The following is a 22,753-nucleotide window of genomic DNA, read 5'->3' on the forward strand; positions in this document are numbered from 1 at the left end:
ATGTTGCGATTGTAACTGTAAATATCTCTAAGCAAGAGTGTAAAATCCGACGAGACCGAATGTCTTCAGAGATGGTCTGTAAAATGGTTCGGAGTCCGTGTTAAGCATTAGGTCCCTAGTTGATAACAAGGAGATTTTAAATTATAATAATCATTAAATGCGGTGCATTTATATAAAGGTTTTCTTTTGTCTTCTAAATAGTTATTGAGGCAACTTCTTCGATACAGTTCCGATATAGATTAGTATCCATAATAAACTCAAAATATGTCTTCAGGGCATTTTTCCGTGATCAGTAAAAAAACCAAAAGCCTGATGGTAGCAAATACGACAGTGAAAAGAGTGATTTTGAACTGATATAAGCGGATTTTTTAATGAACAATTCCCAAAGGAGCAGTGGTATGTAATAAGGTACATTTTCGTGATAAAACCATGAGTTATCGGTCCTTCATTATGACTTTTTGATAATTGTAACTATACCTATTCTAGGGATCCGTAATTTCGCTTTATTTTTATTATCATCATATATTTTATTCTTTATTAGCTTTATTAGCTTTATTTTTCCCGATCAGATCACGGAAGCTGGAAGTCCTTATCCACACGTTGTGTTTACCAGACCTTGCACCTTTCGGTTATCAATTCTTGCGCTGTTTCTTTGAATAAAAAACAAAGAGATAACGCTTCAAATAATTCATACCTATCTAGTAAATCTACACATTTTTTCTTATTAAAACATATTATGTATTATTTACTTTATTAAACAATATTTCATATACACAATATTTCTTATATTAGTTACTGTGAAAATATGAAACGTTGATCGGAGTTCGATGCTTTTTTGAGGGACTTTTGTAAAGAGAATGTGATTAAAAGAGTCTTGCAGAGATCGGAATAAACAATTGATCGGGCGGGACGAAATCCTGACTATAACAGGTTAATTGAAAAGTCTCCAGCCTGACACATAGATGGCGCTACTAAATATTTAAATCCATATGTTTTTTAGTTAGCCTTAACCCTCAAAAGATGCGTTTATAAATTTGGCAGCTGTCGGATCATTAGTTTGTGAATTACAACATTTGTGTAAAGCAACTTTTGTTATTATGAAAAAAATGGATAAAAAGGAATTTCGCGTGTTGATAAAATATTGTTTTTTGAAGAGAAAAAATACAGTTGAAGCAAAAACTTGGATTGATGCCGTGTTTCAGGACACTGCCCCAGGAAAATCAACCATCAAGGATTGGTATGCTAAGTTTAGACGTGTTGAAATGACCACCGAAGACGGTGGACGCTCAAAAGAGGTTGTTACCGATGAAAACATTTAAAAAATCCACAAAATGCTTTTGAATTACTGTAAATTGAAATTGAAAGAAATGGCAGACGCTGTAAAGATATCAACTGAACGTGTACATCAAATAATTCACAAATATTTGGGTATGAGAAAGCTCTGTGCAAAGTGGGTGCCGCGCGAGCTCACTTTTGAACAAAAACAATCACGAGTTGATGATTCGGGGCAGTGTTTGAAGATGATCTGGCGTAATAAACCCGAGTTTTTGCGTTGATATGTGATAATGGATGAAACGTGGCTCCATCATTTCACTCATACGATGAACCCACTCCAAAGCGTGGGAAAACGCAACAGTCGGCTGGCAAGGTTATGGTGTCTGTATTTTGGGATGCGCATAAAATAATTTTCATTGACTACCTTTAAAAAAGGAAGGACCGTCAACAGTGACTATTACCTAGCGTTATTGGACCGTTTGAAGGACGAAATCGCCGAAAAACGACCGCATTTGAAGAAAAAGGAAATACTGCTTCACCAAGACAATGCACCATGTCAAAAGTCAGTGAAAACGATAGCAAAAATCCATTAATTGGGCTTCGAATTGCTTCATCATCCACTTCTGAGATCTCAAAAGATTGCTCACTGGGAAGAAATTTTCGTACTACCTACCTACCTACTTTAAGTACGTACCAATCGTACTACAAAAATGGCATAGAAAAGTCGGAGTATCGCTATAATCAGTGGATCATCCTTGAAGGGAATTATGTTGAATAAAAAAAAACTAATTTTGCTAAAAAATTTATTTTACTATGGTAGACCGGGGACTTAGCATTGTTATGATGAAAGGTAGCGAAGGTTATTTAGCGATAAAAGTACATTTCAATAGCACTGTAGTATGCTTTTAATAAATGCATATTACTAGAAATATGTTACTTTAGAGTCATCTATTAGGGAAAAAATAAAATTACTTAGTAATTTTTACTTCGTTTTTCCATCATATCGTTATTGCCTCTGGATAGTATTGAAGCTTTTTACTTTTTACTTTCACTCATTTCAGCCAGGCTTACCATAATTTGTCAATTATTTTGTGAGGATGTTTGAAAAATCTGATTAAAAATTTTTATGGTCCCAAAAGTATTGTGTACTGGGACTTTATTTTCTTCTGTCTACCATATAGAATTTTATTCTACTTATGAGTTTGATCTGTAGCATCCTAATATTTTTCTCAGTAACAACATCATGTTGAATCTAAAGAACCACCTTTTATCCACTTTTTTGTTACTCACTGTTTAAATAACTAGTACTAGTATTTGGAAAAGTTGTCTTACTTTTATATCACTACAAGAATATTTAAATTAATTAATAATTAGAGTTTGTAAATTTGCAATTTCTTTTATGTTATGATTACATTTTTCTCAAAAGAAAAATTCTCTACCAAATACTGACGTGATATTTACAATACCCCACCCACCGCTGTCAGTTTAGGTTAGTAAAAACCGCAGTTTATTACCTGACAATGTTTCTCATTATACCTACCACACGTAAATATTATGGATACGTTGTGTATGGTTTTATAATATAATATAAACCGAGGAGGCGCATTTAAAATAAACGTATTATATTAATTAGCGTTGGGAACTATCGACTGAAAACAGTCGAAACAGTCGATAGTCAAAAAAATAGTAATTATATTTTCAGTCAAGACTGTTTTTTTTCCATTCGTGATGTCAGACGAAGATGTACGTATTCTTGTCTGATAAAATGTGAGATAGAAAAGGACGGAGATAAATGCTTGGACCAGTTAATTTTAAATGTCTTTATATTCTCCAATGGTGGTATAAGCGAGACAGAGATGTATATATATTCATTCACGTGATAACTTTAAAAAAGAAAAGGAAAAAAATTACTAGTTTCTATTATCATGTAATAAATAATATAATTTTAGAGGAAGTAGGATTATTTTTATACTGAATGTTCTGTGGATGTGTAAAAAGGAATGGAATAATAACACCACAAATGTTTTATCGTGTTTTAATATATTAATTGCTATTTTTAAATAACATAGCATAATAAATATAAATAGCACAATACAACTTAAATAAAACCTAAAAACTAAATATTTTCAATAACCATAACTACTAAATAAAATGTAAACGTATACCTAATCATTGAAAAATGTAATCCTTGATGAACCTAAAATTGATCATACAATAACCACCAAACCCTTTTTAAATAAAAGTTTTATTTATTTTTGAACGGAAATATTTTAAAATTAGTGTGAATATTATCATGTTCAACTATTCTCCCGTGAGGCGATTTCTTCGATCGTTAATTATTTGCCTAGATTTTGAAAAATACTCGTTCCCAGGGGACATATGTTGCGAGTATAGAGGAATATTTTACGTGTAACTGATGTAATTCAGGTACTTTAATTTTATGGGTTTGCTAAAGATCCAATGGGTTTTCTAAACGCCCAATAAATGGAATTTCCAAGTACTGCTAAATCTGTAAAGTTGCTGCAGTAGTAGTTGCTAAAGTAGCCATTTTTTTATCAAAATATCTGCAGATGTCAATACATTCTTGGTCAGTAGTTTTGTCTTGAATTTCCAGTTGCGATATTTATATTTATACTATATTTGTATTTTTTTTAGTTAGAATGGAAGATACCTCTTTTGTGATAACTTTTTGTATCGCCTCAGCATTATTTACAATACCAAATCCTGCTTTTTTAAATCTAGGATCTAAAAATGTGGATTTCCCGCATATCGTGTTCATTTATAAAATTTCCAGTATTTTATTGATGATATCTTAGAGAAAATTTTGCCATTTTTCCCGCATATACTTGTTAAAATCCTGAATTTGATGGAATATTGCAGTCCTCTTATTAACCGTATAATTAAAGACATTGTAGGGATATCTTTCACCAGATAACTCGTTGGTCATTATTTCAATGGGCATTAAAAATTGAACACATTCTGTTAAGATAGTCCATTCGTTAACAAATGAAAACTGTGGTGCTCTTCTTAATAGCCAACAAATTAAATTGTTGAATATTAAAGTAGAGTTTTCCTGTCAGAAAAAGTATTTATTGCAAATATTTAATATACTATATTCACCTCTTTACGTTTAATATTTTTAAAAGAAATTTAACAACTGCTACTATAAAAAATTCTTCAACTCTTTTGGATCTATGCAATTTCTGAAACCTTTGGTACCTAATTTTAGTTTTCAAGGTTTTTGGAAAAAAGTTTCGACAAACCAGACGGTTGGACAAAAATCGTGAAAGTTTATCAAAAAAGTATTGCCTATTATACCAGTTCAAAGTATTACCTATTATGCCAGTCAAAAGTATCTTACTATTTATCATTTACAATTTAATTTTTTTGCTCTCGAAAACTACCGTTCCAAAATGCTACTATATTAATTTACAATATATAGTTATTCACAAGCAAACTACAAAAAAAAATATAAAACCACATATATTACATATAAATCCATATAAGCATAAATTCGGCGCATTACTTTCAAGGTCGCGGCTAGGACGGAAGGCCAGAATGTTAATCAGTCGAATGAACTAGTAGAACCGAAAATAGTAACTAAAAGTAAACGACTGAAACTGAGTAATTAGTAATAAAATCTGTCGGACCGAAAATAACGACTGAAATAGTCGATAGTAAAAAGTGGTCAATTACTGAACAGTCGATAGCCGATTTCAGTCGATTGTTCCCAACACTAATATTAATGATCCTAAATTGTGTATAATTTGCTATAAAACGAGTGTGCATATGACCGCCAACGCAGCATTAGTCACATAATTGCAATTTTAATAAAGCCAAGTTCCTTTTTAAATATATTAGTCTACTTAATTCCGGTCATTTGTAATAAATTGTTCTTAAATTTAAGGGATTATTCAATAATTTCATGTCTTTGGTTTTTCATTGTCAAGGTTTTATTCAGATGTGTCAGTTTTAATTTATATCGCGTGCCCGTACTGACTTGGTTAGTTATAGAGTTTAAATTATTGCTCTTTATGCACTTTAGATCTTACACTATTTTTTTTTTTGCTTTTTGAACTTGGAAATGGATATATCTCAGGCAGAGATGTCTTCAAATTAAAGACGTAATATAAAAGCTCCTGACGAATGATGGTTACTTGTCATAAATTTGAATAAAAGCCAATAGCTGATTCTTGCTGTTGCATTCTTGCAATTGATTCTGAAATATTTGTATCATGTTGATATTACTTCTTGAAGAACATCCCCATAATTGAATTTCGTAGGTCCATAGAGGTTATGATGTCTGTTTGAATATCACAAACTTACCATGTACGAATAATTCAGGATTTTCCAGATAACCAATACATTTTTTTCAATGTTAATTCGAGTTCTTTCCTTTTCTTTTTGATGTGCTCTTTGCATATTGAATATTTACGTAAATATCAGAAATGACTATATATTTTTGTACACTTAATGAATGTCTTCAATTTTGTTTACATTAGAACAATAGGATACATTACTCAACAAATATCTCTAGATTGGGCGCTTGCGCTTACAGCATTCCATTTATTCCGGAAAAAGAGAATAATTAAAGTTTAACGCATGTGTTACATAGCTTCACAGCTACAGTTATATATATATATATATATATATATATATATATATATATATATATATATATATATATATATATAAAGTTCTACATTAAATCAATTAATTGATTTAATGTTGAAACTATATATAAGGACAGAAATAAACATTGAAAATATTTTGAAATAACACATTTTAATTAAAAAAATATTGAATAAAATGAAATAATGAAAATAATTAATAATTCAATGTATGTTAAACCACCAAGAGTAATACAATAATTTCATTATTAGTACTGTAGAATTCGAAAAGAATCAATCTACAACTGGTCGATCGACTCGAAAAGAATGCACCGCCATTAGAAAAGGAAGGCAATATTTATATATTTATTCTTTTCTATGATTTTTATGTGGGATAGTATAGTACTTTTTTAAGTAATGTATCCTTAGAACAATAGCTCCTGATTATTGTATAAAAATAAAATAAATTGCATTAATATTCCAACCACAACATTATTAGATGTATAAAATCTTTTATTACCGACTTGATTGGTGCAGTGGTAAAGACGACAGGACGGTTCTCCTACTGTTCGAGGCGATAGTCGCGGGTTCGAATCCTGCTGGGGCATGGTCGTAAATTTATGTTTGTTATAGTTTAATATTTGTGATTGTCCTAGGCAAGAGTGCAAAATCCGACAAAAAAAAATTTCAAGATCGGTCACTTACTAGTCGGTAGGCTTAATGCTGAGTACCATAGTTCGGAGCCCACGTTAAACTGTAGATTCCGTCCAGATAAACCCTCGTTGGTAAATAGGAGACTTTAAAATATAAAAAAAAAACTATTATTTACTAGCGACCCGCCCCGGCTTCGCACGGGTGCAATGCTGATACTAAATTAAATACACTACAGAAAAAATATGAACGTTGTATATAAAAACATAGCGGCCCGCTCCGACTTTTCACGGGCATAAAATATATATGCCTATGTCACTCAATGAAAACATGATTAAAATCGATCCAGTATTTTTGGTTCATTCATTACTGCCCTTGGCCTGAACGCATTAAATTTGGAGTAAAACAATTCCTCTTCCCCTATACTTACTATGAAGATTTCCTGCTATCTTTGGAATATCTAAATTCATACAATTTTTATTACATTACACATTTTTAAACGCAAATTTTAAATTTGTAATATCTCCGAAAATATTTGTTTAATTTACATTCTGTAAGGAACCATATTGATATATATTAATTGCACACTGTATTTAAGGTACTTAATTCGATAAGGATTAATGCCGTATTGCTTAAAATAGCTTCGTAAATAAGCCATTTTCTCACGTAAAAAGTAAACAATAAAAATGGTTAATGTGGGTTATCCCTAAAAGATAAACATATACCATCGCGGACTTTTTTGTAGACCTTTTTATGGTGTACAATACTGTAGTACATTAATTTGATCTAACTCGTAGGGTTAGGCAGCGTTTTTGCTAATTGCTAAATAAGCCTAAAAAATAGGTTAATTTACGACATCACGTTAGAAACCTCTAAAATTAGCAATGTTGCCTTAGTATATTATGCATGTATTATACATATAAACCTTCCTCTTGAATCACTCTATCTATTGAAAAAAACCGCATCAAAATCCGTTGCGTAATTTTAAAGATTTAAGCGCACATAGGGATATAGGGACAGAAAAGGCGACTTTGTTTTATACTATGTAGTGATACTTTAGAAAAATAATACGACCCTATCTGATATATTACACGAAGAAGTATAAATAATCAGTAATATAAGAAAATAAATACTACCGTTTTTATTTACTAATATCATTAAAACATGGTCAAAATAATTAGACTGACCTCCATTGATGCATTAGTGATTGCAACCAAGAGGTCATTGATATAAATTAAACATACTGTTTATTTCTAATCTAATATTTGAACTACTATACGATATTAGTAACTGGTGATTATGCATCAAACATTGACACTTCAAGAAAACCGAACTATTATTATAATACGTAATTGCTTTGCTTGTATCCGTGCTATCAACCGAGGCTGTGTATCTATTTGCATATAGATAACTATATTATTTGTTGCGCAGTAAAAATCAACAGCTTTTTGTTTTTGTCACGTTTTTATTTTGAGTTTAGTCCATTACTGTTATTACCAATCGCTGTATAAAGGGAAAATAATCGTTTTACGTCGCTTCTTTTCACATCAGCAGAGTCGTAATTGTTTATAACGACGTGGCCATAAAACTATTACATAAAAACTGCCGTGAGCTTGCATACACTTAATAAAATTACTGGAGGAGCATAAGAGAACATTTCGTTTAGCTTTGCCGTTAAATTCATCACTCTATCTTTGTGTATGTGAACACTTGCAGCTTTAAAACAATATAACGTAATATTATTTTCTTCAAAATTGTTGTAGTTGATCATATTCGGTGCTTAATTTAATAGGTATACTTCATTTAAATTTTGAAATAGGAGTTTTCTGTGGAAATTTTTGTTCTAATATTATGATATTCTCTGTGATTTTTTTATACACTATACAGATATTCTAGAATTTTTTATAACGTTTAAAAATGTTAGCGAATCTCGAAAATGAAGTTCGTCCTTTGATGAAAAGTTTCTAATTGGTGTATTGAAAACAAGTTAATTGAAAGTTTAAAACTTGCAAAAGTTCATAAGTATAAATTAGTTTTATTAAAGAGTTTTTTATTGTAATGTAATTTGAAGCTTTTTTGCGAAAAATCGGTACAGTGTATTTTATTCAAGGTATTATCCATCAATATCCGCTACTTTTCCCTATCTTTCGGTTTATTTTATTGATTCCATCTCGAAATAGCTATATATCTTTTGAAGCTATCTACGAATCGATGCTTTTTTGGTGTTTTCATAAGATATGAAGCACTGCTCAGATAGGTCACGACTTTATATAGGTCTGGAGGATACGGCGGGTGAGGTAACACTTCTCATTTTAATGTTCTCAACGGATTTGAAGTATAACATTGTAGTGTCTTTGCTTCATAGGTAATGCATTCAAATCCTTGTCTTTGCCAAATGCAATTTACTGGGCAGAAATTTATACATTTTCATCGCACTGAAATCAATCTTTTTTTTGTTTCCTTTGTTGTTGTATTATCTTCTCAAATCATTCTGATGTCACTGTATTTCTCCTTAGTTCCTTTGGTAAGTACCTGTGTGTATTTTTCATGATAAAATTAAATTTAATCATTGCATTCTCCCTAATGCATTTGTCATATCTTCCTTTTGTATATCTCCTCGTACAACCATATATGTTCTGAATAATTACTACAATACGATTTTCTACAGTTATCCTCCCTGTTGTTATTGTTTACCACATCCCATAACAATTCGATTTGATTCAATACACTGTGACGGAGGAAGACATTACCCTCTGTAGCCAAATTGTTTAAACATCTGAATTAGTGTGTATCTTTTTTCAGGCCTATTACTAAAAAAGTACACTGCATAAAACACAATTAAACATTTCTTTTATATTTACCAAGTAATAATTTGAAATACATCACTCTTTAACATGGTATTTTTAAAATTGAATGTATAATTTGCTGGCCATTTTTTAAGTACGGCCTTTGTCGACCACCTTTTGGGATCTTTTTGTTAAATTCCTGTTTATACCATGAGGAACAATGTATCTGTAATGAACTATGAAAAAAATATTATGATTTATTAATCTTTTTCCATCAACTTTTGTTGTCTTTACACTCCCTTTATTAGCCTCTTACCAAGGGTGGCCTAATATTCCATCTTGAAATACTTATGTCGGCACACAAACTAAAATCCTGTTTCCTAACAGTATTTGAAGTGACGACTTATATCGCTAAAAAGGCTGCATATCTCTAAGTTTTCTATGGGTACTCTCCATACAACATATTTGAAAGAATTAAATTAAATTATGTTTATGTTAAAAAATCTACTCACCGTTTTTACGGATTTCATAAATTTAATCTTAAATAGAACTATCATCAGGGTATGTAGACATTTTTTTTCAGTGAATCAAAATTATGAACATAATAGAAATATATCCAATAAAACCCTCTGCAACTTAATATTTAATAGTATCAATACTTACCTCTCTAACGCATTTTGCTACTAAGAATGGACCTACATTACCTCATACCTGTTCGAAGTTATCGATTAAAGAAGTTATATATATATATATATATATATATATATATATATATATATATATATATATATATATATATATATAGGTATATATGAATGTATCAAAACCAGCAAAGCGTCTAAATCACATTGGCCTAAAAAATCATCAAACTACATATGTTACATATACATCTGAGTAGCATAAATTGGGTACATTTTTCTCAGGGTCGCGCCTAGGACGACAGAGCCAGAACGTTAAAAATCAGTCGAATGAAACTAGTAGAACCAAAAATAGTAACTAAAAGTACACGACTGAAATAGTCGATAGTAAAAAGTAGTCAATTACTGAACAGTCGATAGTCAATTTCAGTCGATAGTTCCCAACGCTAGTTAGTACCTTTTAACAAATGAAAAATAATCGATATAATAAATTACGGTCGAATTTCGATCACTGGGCGATCATCAGAATACCTGCTTCATTTGCAACGTGGTACGCCACTTGATATTCAATTGTTAATTAACAGCGTTTCGCAAATGTTACGGTTCCGGTATCCATTCATTAAATCCTAACGGTCGGACCCGCTAAAACTATAGGAAAATTGTGATTCTAATAATGCACGATCCCACTTAGTTATTCCGATCCGTAGATCCGTTTCTCGTTTGATTTTCGTCATTCGAACCGCCGTCCTCGTCGAAGCGGCTTTGATAGATAGTCCAGTACAGTACTCACGTGTATCGTCGCGCACACACGTTCTTTTCGGGCCTCCGACGCTCGACTTTGTATCCGTCGTGTTGTTTTGTCGTTTTACGCGGCTTCGGTTCGGGTTTTCCGTGGATGTTTTTCGTCCTCGTCACTTTTTTAGTGTTTAAAAATTGTTAAAAGTTGTTAAAAATTGTGGATATTGTGAAAAGTGATTTGATTCTAGTGCTATAATCAGTGGTGATTCTGCTATTATTGTTGTTGCTTGTTTAAATCTTTCGTATATAATTGTGGAAAAGAGGGCTTTGACTTTCGAACTTTTGTTCAATTGTTTAATAAGAAAAATACAACTATTTACCAATGTTGCAAAATAATGACATCCTAACATTGCCATCTCTTTAAGAAAATGAAACTATAACTCAAATGGTTTTAAATTGTTATAAAAATGCATAATTATGTTATGAGAGAGTTTGAGATTCCCATAGAACAAAACAGTAAAAATCGTTGTCGTAATCGTAAATACTATCGTAATCGTAGTCGCAGGCTTACGACAATTTCAAGAATCATAGAGATTTTTAAGCTGAGTACAGCGGTAGTAAATAATATCTATATATTTGTATTTTATATAGAAAAATATAATTTCAAAAAATGGTTCAGTGGATTTCCGCTTATGTCACATATCTTCAAAAATTCAAAATCAATTTAACATGGATTTTCATTTATTTCATCCCAAAATACATATACATGGGGAGTATCATCTTTATACATTTTTTCCATATATATGCTCAGACAAATTTGCGATTTTTGCCATTTTCAAGTAATTTTGCTGTAATTTCCAATCAAATAATCGTATTATAATAATTATAAAGAATTTTACGCGGAATTGTATGATAGTATAGCAGTTTGCGTACATCATTTAATTTTGAAATTTTACAATTAAAAACATATTTTCGAAAAAAAATATCGATTTCAATTTACGTCACATATCTTAAAAAATACAAACTCTAAAGCAGTTTAACATGGATTTTTGTTGCTTTCGCCTGGAAGTACGTATATTTAGAGAATTTCATCTTTACCCGAGGGGTCAAAGATTTTAACTCATTTTTCACATATATTGTCAGGAAAATTTGCGATGTTTACCATTTTCATGTATTTTTGCTGCAATTTTCAATAAAATATTCGCAATGTTATGAAAATTTCAGGAATTGTAAAGAATTTTACGCGGAATTGTGTAATAGTTTGCATATATTATTTAGTTTTGAAGTTATACAATGAATAATATATTTAAAAAAAAAGGGTCGATATCTGTTTACGTCACATATCTTAAAAAATACAAACTCTAAAGCAGTTTAACATGGATATTTGTTGCTTTCGCCTGGAAGTACGTATATTTAGAGAATTTCATCTTCATCCGAGAGGTCACTCATTTTCCATATATAGTCAGGAAAATTTACGATTGTTGCCATTTTCAAGTAATTTTGCTGTAATTTCCAATCACAAGCTTATGAAAATTGCAGACGTTATTGAAAATTGTATCCGTAATTGTATGATGGTATAGCAATTTGCATTTGGTGGCACACAGTTAGTTTAGTTTTGAAGTTATACGATAGAAAACATATTTTCAAAAAATTATTGTATTTCTATTTACATCATATATCTTTAAAAATGCAAATTTGAAAACAGTTTGACATAGATTCTTTTTTTTTTGCTCCAAAATATATACGTTTTGGCAGATTCATCTTTATAGGAAATGCAATATATTTTTTCCATATATACAGCCAGGAAAATTGCTGCTTTTGAAATTTACAATTCTTTTGTTGTCAATATAATTTGAGTTGTATCTATTTGAAATTCGTTAATATTTATTCACAGTTCTCTATTTATGATTTAATTAAGACAAAATCATTTAAACATCGAGAAATTTTAATTTATCAGAATGTACAGAAAATGAAACATGTACTGTGAAAATCAAAGATAAATACTATATTACGTTTCTGTTTCTATATGCTAAACTATAAACCACGCAACATATCATCTATTAGATATCAATTATCTAATTAAATTAATTCAATTACTTAATGATGTAATACACACGTGGCCCAGATTTCATTTCGACAGAATTGTTTCACTCCAGGGCAACTCTGATCCACATCTTGATCTATTATAACATATCCAGTCACAAATACGTTGTATCATAAACTTGTTGATATTGCTAACACTATTCAGTCAACGTTTGATTTGTCGGTTATTACTAAACCATTTATTAAAATTCAGCCTTTAGGTCACTGAAATAAAATAGCTTTTTAGCGATTCTTATCTATGAAACAAAGTTACCTTTTAATTAAACTTTACGTATTGTATTTATCGATGATATTTTATTGGTTGTTGAGATTGATGAATTTAATTGGAGTAAGGTATTTGCTTATTTTCGACTGGTTGAAATTGACTAAAAATAAAAGGTTATTATTAAAGGTTGCATAATAATAATGGAAATCTCTCTTTTATATCTTTTTGGGTCTCAGGTAGATAATGGTTATGGCCAATAAAGTTGTGTTTCGTAAGGTGTATAAAGAATTTCGAAGTTACACGTTGTTTTGCTGGTTATATATTTTCTCTGATATCTATATTATACTTTATCACATACATTATAATACTTTAAGGTATACTTTAAATATGGGGTTATAAATCAGTTTTGAACTTATTGCTTGTGTATTTCAAAGTTTCTTTAACCCAGAAAAATTGGTAGGGTGAATTTAATTTTAAATATTCTTAACTTAAAAAGGCTTAAAATTTGCTAGTTGTGATAAAGCAGCCAAAGTTTCTTCCGATGTTACCTTATTTATTTTGGAGTGGTAGTTTGTGCTTGGAAAAATGATATTCGATGTTTTTGACTGGATATAATTCTCCTTTATTTTGTTTTTACCCCTCAGATCGGATTCAGAATATTTCTTGCGAAGTCTTTTCATAAATATTGGTCGAATAACACTCCATCTCCGCTATTTCAAGGTTTGCTGACCTGCATTCATTTTCTTGATCATCGGTCGTCATTTGAACACTGTTTACACATTTTTAATGGTTGATATTGTCAGAACCCAAAGAAAATTGTTTACACTTATGATATAATGCTACAAGTTCACGTTTAAATGAAAACAATGACGCTTTAACATGAATGTAATTACAAGATTGTATAATGCCACTTTACGCTATTTTAAATAGTTTTTTTTGTATATAGATTGAAGATTTTTTGGGACCTAAGATCTCGCATGTTTATTAATATTTAATAGCAAGAATTGAAAATATTGTATATCACTAGTTGTTGCTTTTTGTTTTGCGCAATGTTTTTGACTGTCATCATCATCGTTCGTCTATTTTTATATGTGCTACTTAACCTCAGCCATTAACATTTGGTTAAAACAATGATGTCTGGTCAATATGGCGTAGAGTAGTCCGAATAATTATCAACAAAAATTGTAAAATATAAGACATTTGTTAGGTTAGAATATAACCAAATATATCTCTACTTGTTTTACCTCATTTTTAATTTCTGTTTCTTGCTTCCAATAGATTTTCAGCAGTTTTTTTAAAATTTATTCATTAAAACTATATAACTAAGAAGTAGCTTTAATCTGATTTTAACCTACTAACAAACAACTACAACTAAACTATTTTCCATCGAATCACTTAGTGTTCTAATATTTGCAAATCAGAAGATTTATTCCTTTCGAGATGTCACATTTAGAAGTCTGTGCGCTTTCGTGTTGACGTGGTTCTAGAAAATCTTCTATTAGTCCGTAACCATATCAATTACTAGGTCGCGATGGAGGTCACAAACACGTACATACCAAAGCACATCCACTATACATTTCAGCACCTTATTTTTAACCCTCCAAATTACTTGGATATTGGAGTTACTGGCGCAGCTCCTGTATCTGCTGATATATAACAAGCTTGTTATAAGTTGATATCTCGGAGTTTCGGTCAAGCAACCAATACATTTTCCTGAACTTGATGTTGAATTCATCGCGTTTCTTTTTTATATGTTCTTTCAGTCTGAGCTTGTCATCCAGGGTCATACCAAGGTATTTTGCTGTGTTGGCATATGAAATTTGCATGCCGTTAATAAAGACACATTGCGGCATGATCCCTTTATTTGTGAATTCGATGTGTGTAGATGTTGCTTCATTTTTAGTCCAGATAATAACTTTATCAAGAGAAGATCGGATTCTCCGGGTTGGGCTCTCTACGGTTTCTGCTATTACTAATATTGCTGTATTGTCGACAAAGGTAGTAGTTGTGGAGAGGTCACCAATGTAAAGGAGATAAAGCACTGAAGTCAATTAATCAAATAACATTTTAATAGCAGATAGAAATGCTTAGTGATGATTTTATTTTATATTGAAAGGCCTTCATAACATACTCTGAAGTAATTTAAACATATTAATATAGCGCTGTTAATTTCCATAGAAATATTCTTCACTTAATCCAAAGATATATAATTCAGACCATATGAGAAATATAGGTACTGAGATTTAAGCTTGCATATCCTTCATGTTAACTGTGGCTATATTTAAATCCTGGTAACTCTAATTAAGAATCATTATTTATTTATAAGTAGGCTTCGAAATCTATTGTTGGTTTTACCGAGTTATTTTAAAACAATCACATGCAGTATTTCACAATATAAACAAATGCTATAATAGAATTAATTAAGAAAGAAACAGTGTGTCTATTGTTAGAAATACCACCGCACAGTAGGATGTATAACGAGAAAGAAAGCATGAACTGTTGAGCAAACACATCACTAGTAAGAAGTAGTAAGATAAGCTTATAAGTATATAGTCTGTTGTCTGTTGCTAAAATAATATCGGTAATGGTTGAAATTTCACTTTTCGTACTAAAAACATAATTTTCGAGATATCGATAATTGACGAGAATACAGTAGGAAGTTTTACTAATAAAATTTTAGTAAGCCTATGTTAAAAGTAAACAATTGACGTACTTACTTTTTCCAGCTTTAGTTTTTAAGTTATTCAATGAAATTTATATTTTAAAAAAATTAGTGAATATTCGTTTAAGTCATATATCTTAAAAAATATAAATTTTAAAGCAATTTAACATAGATTTTTGTTTGTTCGCCCCAGCGTACACATGTTTTGAGAGTTTGATCTTTATCAGAGGGTAAAAGATTTTGGCGTTATATTCAAGAAAATTTGCGATTTTTGCTATTTTGACGTTTTTTGCTATCATTTCTAGTCGAATAATCGTAATGTTATGACAATTTCAGGAATTATAAATAATTTTACGCTGGATTGTATAATAGTACAACTAAATTTATACAATCTTTAGTTTTTAAGTTGTACAATGAAAAGTATATTTTCATAAAATAAGTGGACTTCCGTTTGGGTCATATATCTTCAAAAATATAAATTCTTAAGCAATTTAACATGTGTTTTCGTTTCTTTCACCTCTATATACGCATGTTTGGAGAGTCTTATCCTTGTCCCAGGGCAAAATATTTTTGTTGTTTTTTTTAAAATATATTCTTCATATAGTTTTATAGTATATAGTAAGGAAAATTTGCAATTTTTTGCTAATTTCAAGAATTTTTGCAATTTTTTCCATTCAATTAATAACATTTTAGTTAGTTTTCATTAAAAGTAGACAACTAAATAATGTACTTAAATACGGATTATTGGTACAGGTATTGGTTATAGGATATTGGTACGAAAATACCAATATTCTAAAATATAATATAATATATATTATAATATAATATATATAATATAATAATAATATATAAAGCAAAATAATAGTAATAAGATCAATAAATAACACAATAACTAATATTTTGTCAGCTTTCTTGGAAAATTATAATAGTATATTAGAAATATAAATTAATTATGAAGGATTCTTTATTATTAACATATTGTGAATTCCAGTAAATGTATGCTTTAGTTATTACTTTTGTCAATATTTTTGGTAAGAGTTCAGTTATCAGCAAACAACATACAACACTTTTTTTTTATTCAAAACTCTTCTACCAAAAAGTCAAGATATTCTAGATTGTGAGCAAAACCACCAACAAATACTGCTAATACCACATAGTACTAACTAAATACACGGTATGTGGTGCTTCCTGAGGTTACGAGAATGAATATTCCGCGGTGACGACGTGGCTGATGGATCGTCAATAGATTTTTTCAAATCCAATCAAACAATAACGCTTATCAGAATGCAGTGAAGCACTTAACATTTAAACTAAATATCCTCAACATGTGATCAATCCTATCTTCATCCAACAACAAAAGAAACACTACTTGGAACCTTTGCTGACGACACAATTATTATGGCAAATGACATAGTTCTGACTAGGGCTGTGAAAAAGTACAAGTAGCAGTCAACAAAATCTACAAATGGACGAAAAGTTGGAAAATTCAACCTAATAGCTCCAAATCTATCCACGTTAATTTTACATTGCGGCTAAATAATAAAAACTTGGATGCCCGACACTCAATGAATGCCCGATTCAAGCAGAATCAGCTAAATACTTCGGCATACATTTTGACGGTAGATTAAGACATCATGTTAGACAAAAAGCAAAACACATTAGAACCAAAGTAAAACAACTGTACTGGTTAGTCAGAAGATACTCTCAACTTGATCTAAAGTCAAAGAGGCTGATTTATAAGACAAATATAAAGCCAATTTTGACCTATGGGGTGCAAATATAGGGTTGCACTAAAAATTCAAATCAACTAGTCATGCAACGCTGTCAAAACAAGATTCTTCGATTGATTACCAATGCCTATCGCTACGTAACCAACGAAGAATTGCACGATGACCTGGAAATCAAATGGATTTGCGAAGTTGTCCAAGATTTCGCCTTGAAACGCGAAAGAAGATTACTAAATCATACTAACGTAGAACTAATACAACTCTGCTGGACAGCGCGCAGGATGTTAGGAGATTGAAGGGAACCGAACCATACGAACTTATAAAGTGTATACCTTTAGTGTAAACTATAGCTATAAGTTATTATAATTTTATAATTGAGGAATACATATTGATATATTTTCTCGCACTCGTCTTGCTTGTGAATTAATCCAAGTACAAATGAAAAGTAGTAATAAATTAGTTGTAAATTAAGATTGGACTAAGCGTATCTAATAAAAAAATCCTATCTTCAGGAATTGCAGCTTTGTTCTCGTATTGATAAATCAAACACCATATAAAGATTTTATCCATTTTAAAACCTACTTTTTGACCTACATAAAAATCAAATTGCACAATATATAAAATGCATTAACTGAAAGAAAGAAAGGAACAGAAAAAAATCAAACTGACGCCTCTTTCCTCGACTGGTATTTAAGTAATCAATCAGCGACGTTATCAACAACAAGAATCGCTAGAGATCAGAATGAATGAAAACGATTTTACCAGGACGCAGCAGCTACCTATCGACTCGTCGACCTTAAAGTCGCAATCGAATCATTAGATCTGCGTGGGCCGCGAACTCTTTTACCGTGTCTCATTAACAATTTAAATAATTAATCATTTCGTTATTTATCAATCGGCGAATGTGGGCCCGTCGATATGGAAATTGCAATTTATTGCACGACATGAATTTTATTAACTAATCGGTCCAAATCGATGCAGACAGTTCTCAATCATTGTGTTGGATATTGTTCAGTTAATTGGGTGAACAAATAGGTTCGAAAAAACAAGATACCGTCAGTCATTCTCAAAATCGTCTGATATAAAATATATTTAACAAAAAAATTTAACCGACTTCAAACTTACTAAGAGGTAAAAAATAATCAAATTTAGATTTTTAACACAAAAAAAAAGTTTTAAAATATAATCTATATATATATATATATATATATATATGTTTGTAGAATATTATGACAAGGACAAGGGTTGTCAAACAGTCTACCATATATAAATTAAATAATACTAGTGTTAGTAAGAGACATAATAATTTACCAAGTATGTCAAAGCATTTTATTAAGTTACGTCATGTATTATAAATCCTTACAAATGAATTGATAGTCCTAATATCATGTTTGTCGTCACCCTCTCCTTTTATTTACTCCTATGTAAAGCAGCTATAGAATTAATAACAATATTAAATTCAATTGTTCGTATTGTTACCGATCAATATATACATTGTCCAATCATGACACATCATTTGAAAGTCAAATATATACAAATTATATCTAATAAAACATAAACGCAAAACACCCTGAGCGCTATGTTTGTGACATATGACATCACTGCGGTTACCTTGACCGTTTCAGCAGGTGTTTCATTTAATCACTAAACCGTTTTCTATCTTTATTGTCTTCAGTGTCATTATTAATATTATCCTTTGACATTTATAGAAAAAAAAAGAAAATGCAACTTATTTATGTCTTTGCTATAACTTTGTAATATTTTTAGTAATAACGATCATAAACAAAAACAGACAGGGGGGTTACATTTTATATTTCGGGATTATGCTGAGCTATTAAAAACTTCTAAAATACGAGGGTAGATTAAAAAGTAGTGCGCACAAAAGTTCACCCGGTATGAGTGCTGAAACAGTGACACATAGTAAGATTCACTGTTATATAAAGACTGTTTATATATGTACGCTGCTATTGATAGGTGTCTAGTAAACCGATGGGTAATAAAAGTTCGTGGCTACGAGTCTAAACTTTCGGTTAATATACGATCAGTGCCCCAGACTACAACTATTGTAAACTTACAATGGGTAGATTATAATAAGAATGATTCAAGGCATCCAGAGTAATCATTACAACACGAAGTATGAGAGGAAGGCACTATTTGAAGTCCTGAATATGACAAAATGTATTTGTTGGTGTTCGAATTATACAAGCATATACAAATCCCGGAATATAAAAGACCACCCCGTTATCTATTAATCATATTCATGTGATTCATGAATGTATTCATAGCCCCAAAGTAGCAACTATGATTTTTCAAAATTCTATTATCTGGTGCTCTAAATATTTGGAACTATAGCTATTTATAAGAAGCCATTTTCAATTCTTTTTAATAATTTCTTGGAAGAGAAATGTCGACTATATATAAACTGGATATTTTTAGCTTTTAAATGCATTGATATTATTAGATTGGAATAATAATGCATATTTTAATAATGCTCTTAGGAGAAAACGTAATATATTGTATACCACTCTAGGAGATAAAGGCGGATATGATATATTAAAGCGTTAATCGGTATAATGAAATGTACTGATTTATTCTTAAAATATAAATCTTGAGTGAAAAATATAAGTTGAGTCAATTATAACTAAATCTGTAGATAATAAACATCGATTTTATCGAATATTATGTATCTGTCGTTTAATAATATAATATAATTGACGCTCATTGACCAGAAATGGCGTATCAGCAATTTACCTATTGGACAGAAGTTAGCGTCATAAGTAAAGTACCAGTAACATTTTCGAAAATATGTCCTAACACTAGATTTTGATCAAAATGATTATCATTTGTAAGATCATCGTAGCATATATATTACTATATATATATATATATATATATATATATATATATATATATATATATATATATATATATTAAAGGTAATTGTTCGAATAATCGCCTAATATTCTATAATTAGATAGAAAAAATAACCAGGATGACTGGAACTAATAGGGTTAGAAACAGCACAAAAGAAACAAGAATACTGCGTAAGTGCTGAAAATTAACATTAATTTTACAAAATAAATGACGAGCATGTATAACAACGAACAGAGAGCAGCACTGTTTACCCCATAGGCTTCATACAAAATTATATTAACTTCAACAGTATTCTTCTTTAAAGGTAAAAAGCAAAACTTTCCACAAATGCGATTTTCTCAGTTCAAGTTAAGGCATTGAAAACAATTTTTGTTTACATTTGGACGAAATGACACATACTGAATTATTGGTTGACATTTTTTGTTCGTTGCGTTAGACACTTATATTGGTAACGTTGGGATACTATTCTATTTCATACCTTACTACAACCGCCTATTGGTTTCCCGCATATTGACTGATAAATCATTATTTTAGTTCTTAAGCCGAATCAAATGCGTATTCCAACTAAACAGCACAAACTTAATATTGAAATAGAAAAAATCTTGCAATAACAGGTCAATTAACACATTTTTGTCAGATCTGAGAACAGGAAATAGTTGCTGAGGGCCAGATCTGGAGAATACGGTGGATGAGGAGCAATTCGAAGCCCAATTCATGAATTTTTGTCATCGTTTTCACTGACCTGTAACACGGTGCATTTTCTTGGAGAAGCAGCACTTTCTTTTTCTTCAAATGCGGCCGTTTTTCGGCGATTTCGTCCTTGAAACTGTCGATTGTCCTTGCTTATTCAAGGTGGTGAATGAAAATTATTCCATGCGCATCCAAAAATACAGACACCATAACCTTGCCAGCCGACTGTTGCGTTCACCCACGCTTTGGAGCAGGTTCATCCTGTGTAGTCCACTTGGATGACCTTGGACTTCGGAGTGAAATGATAGAGTCATGTTTCATCTATTCTCACATATCGACGTAAAAACTCGTGTTTATTACGCTTGATCTTCAAACACTGCTCCGAATCATCAACTCGTCGTTGTTTTTGGTCAAAAATGAGCTCGCGCGGCACCCACTTTGCACAGAAGCTCTCGTACTCAAATATTCCTGAATTATATGATGTACACATTCAGTTCATATCTTTAGAGTCTATACTATTTCATTCAATTTCAATTAACGGTCATTCGAAATCAATTTGTGGATTTTTTTAATGTTTTCGTCGGTAACAACCTTTTTTGGGCGTCCCCTACGTTCACCATCTTCGGTGCTTATATCACCACGTCTAAACTTAACATACCAATCCTTGATGGTTGATTTTTCTAGGGAAGTATCCGGAAACTCGGCATCAAGCCAAGATTTTGCTTCAACTGTATTTTTCCCTTCAAAGAGCAATATTTTATAAACACGCGAAATTCCATCCATTTTATCTATTTTTTTTACAATAAGAAAAGTTGCTTCACTCAAAATGCTATAATTCACAAACTAATAATCCGATAGATGTCAAAATTATACACGCGTCTTTTGAGGGTTAAGGCTAACTAAAAAACATATGGATAACATATTCTAGTAGCGCCATCCATTGACCTGTTATACGTGGATATCGCATATTCCTTTACTGTTTTATTCTGCATTTTATTGTTTGATCTTTGTATTATGTTGATTAAATAGTGTTAATTAAAGAGATCTAAACTTTAACGATGTAGAAAACATTGATTTTGAAAAGTTATTGACCATATTAAAATATAATTAAGCCTTTTAATAATCAGCACTTTCCAACAACTGCAAAGCGATGTTTGCTTTTCATTTAGCTGAGACGACGAAGAAAAAAAAATGAACCGTTTATTAATAACTCTGGCAGACGAACGAGAATAATTTTAATTAAAAGAACCAGTAACCTTTCGAGATTTGATTCGCAATAAAAATTGCAGCGCCCGAATAAAACTGACTATCGGCGATTAAAACGGGCGTAATGCCGGAGACCGGCACTATTTACCGACATAAATTATGAACTCATAAATTAAGAAATTTACTTCGACTGTCCACATTACACCTTCCTGGCGATCGGTGGTGGAGCCTCCGACCATATGTTCGACGATGTTAAGCCATTCGGTGACCTTCGGATGCGTTTTGCAATTCATAACGTGTGATTGAAGCGCCGCTTTTAATGCTTATTAATTTTAGTCTACATTCGGGACGGTGATTTTCCAATTCGTTTCGTAATTTCGCCATATCGGTCGAGATCGGTGAACGTATAGGCGCGATAAACGGTTAGTTAATGGGAACTGTTAGTCATAACCTTTTAATCGTAGTTGAATAGGTGGTTTAAGTATCGGGGAGGCATGGTTTCGTTGACAGCTTTGTTGATCTGATGAAATTCTTCTATATTTTCGCTAGGAGCTTCTTATTTTTGAGTTGGGGTACGATTTTTGTCTA

General features: G+C 31.1%; 1 protein-coding gene across 3 annotated transcripts in view; it reads left to right on the forward strand.

Annotated features, from left to right (window-relative positions):
- Mhcl (Myosin heavy chain-like) overlaps positions 1–22,753 on the forward strand; it is a 366,371-nt gene that overhangs the window by 191,482 nt on the left and 152,136 nt on the right. The window contains exon 1 of one of the 3 annotated variants that reach the window (XM_076398160.1): positions 10,693–10,960. The exons of the other annotated variants lie outside the window; for them this stretch is intronic. The gene's annotated coding sequence lies outside the window, so the exon portion shown is untranslated. Of the gene's footprint in view, positions 1–10,692; positions 10,961–22,753 lie in introns of those variants that run through there. 3 annotated transcript variants of the gene reach the window in all.

Source organism: Rhynchophorus ferrugineus, unplaced genomic scaffold (genome assembly GCF_030347505.1).
Source record: "Rhynchophorus ferrugineus isolate W39M unplaced genomic scaffold, kcgeb_rfMv2 rfM3, whole genome shotgun sequence".
Lineage (NCBI taxonomy): Eukaryota > Metazoa > Arthropoda > Insecta > Coleoptera > Curculionidae > Rhynchophorus > Rhynchophorus ferrugineus.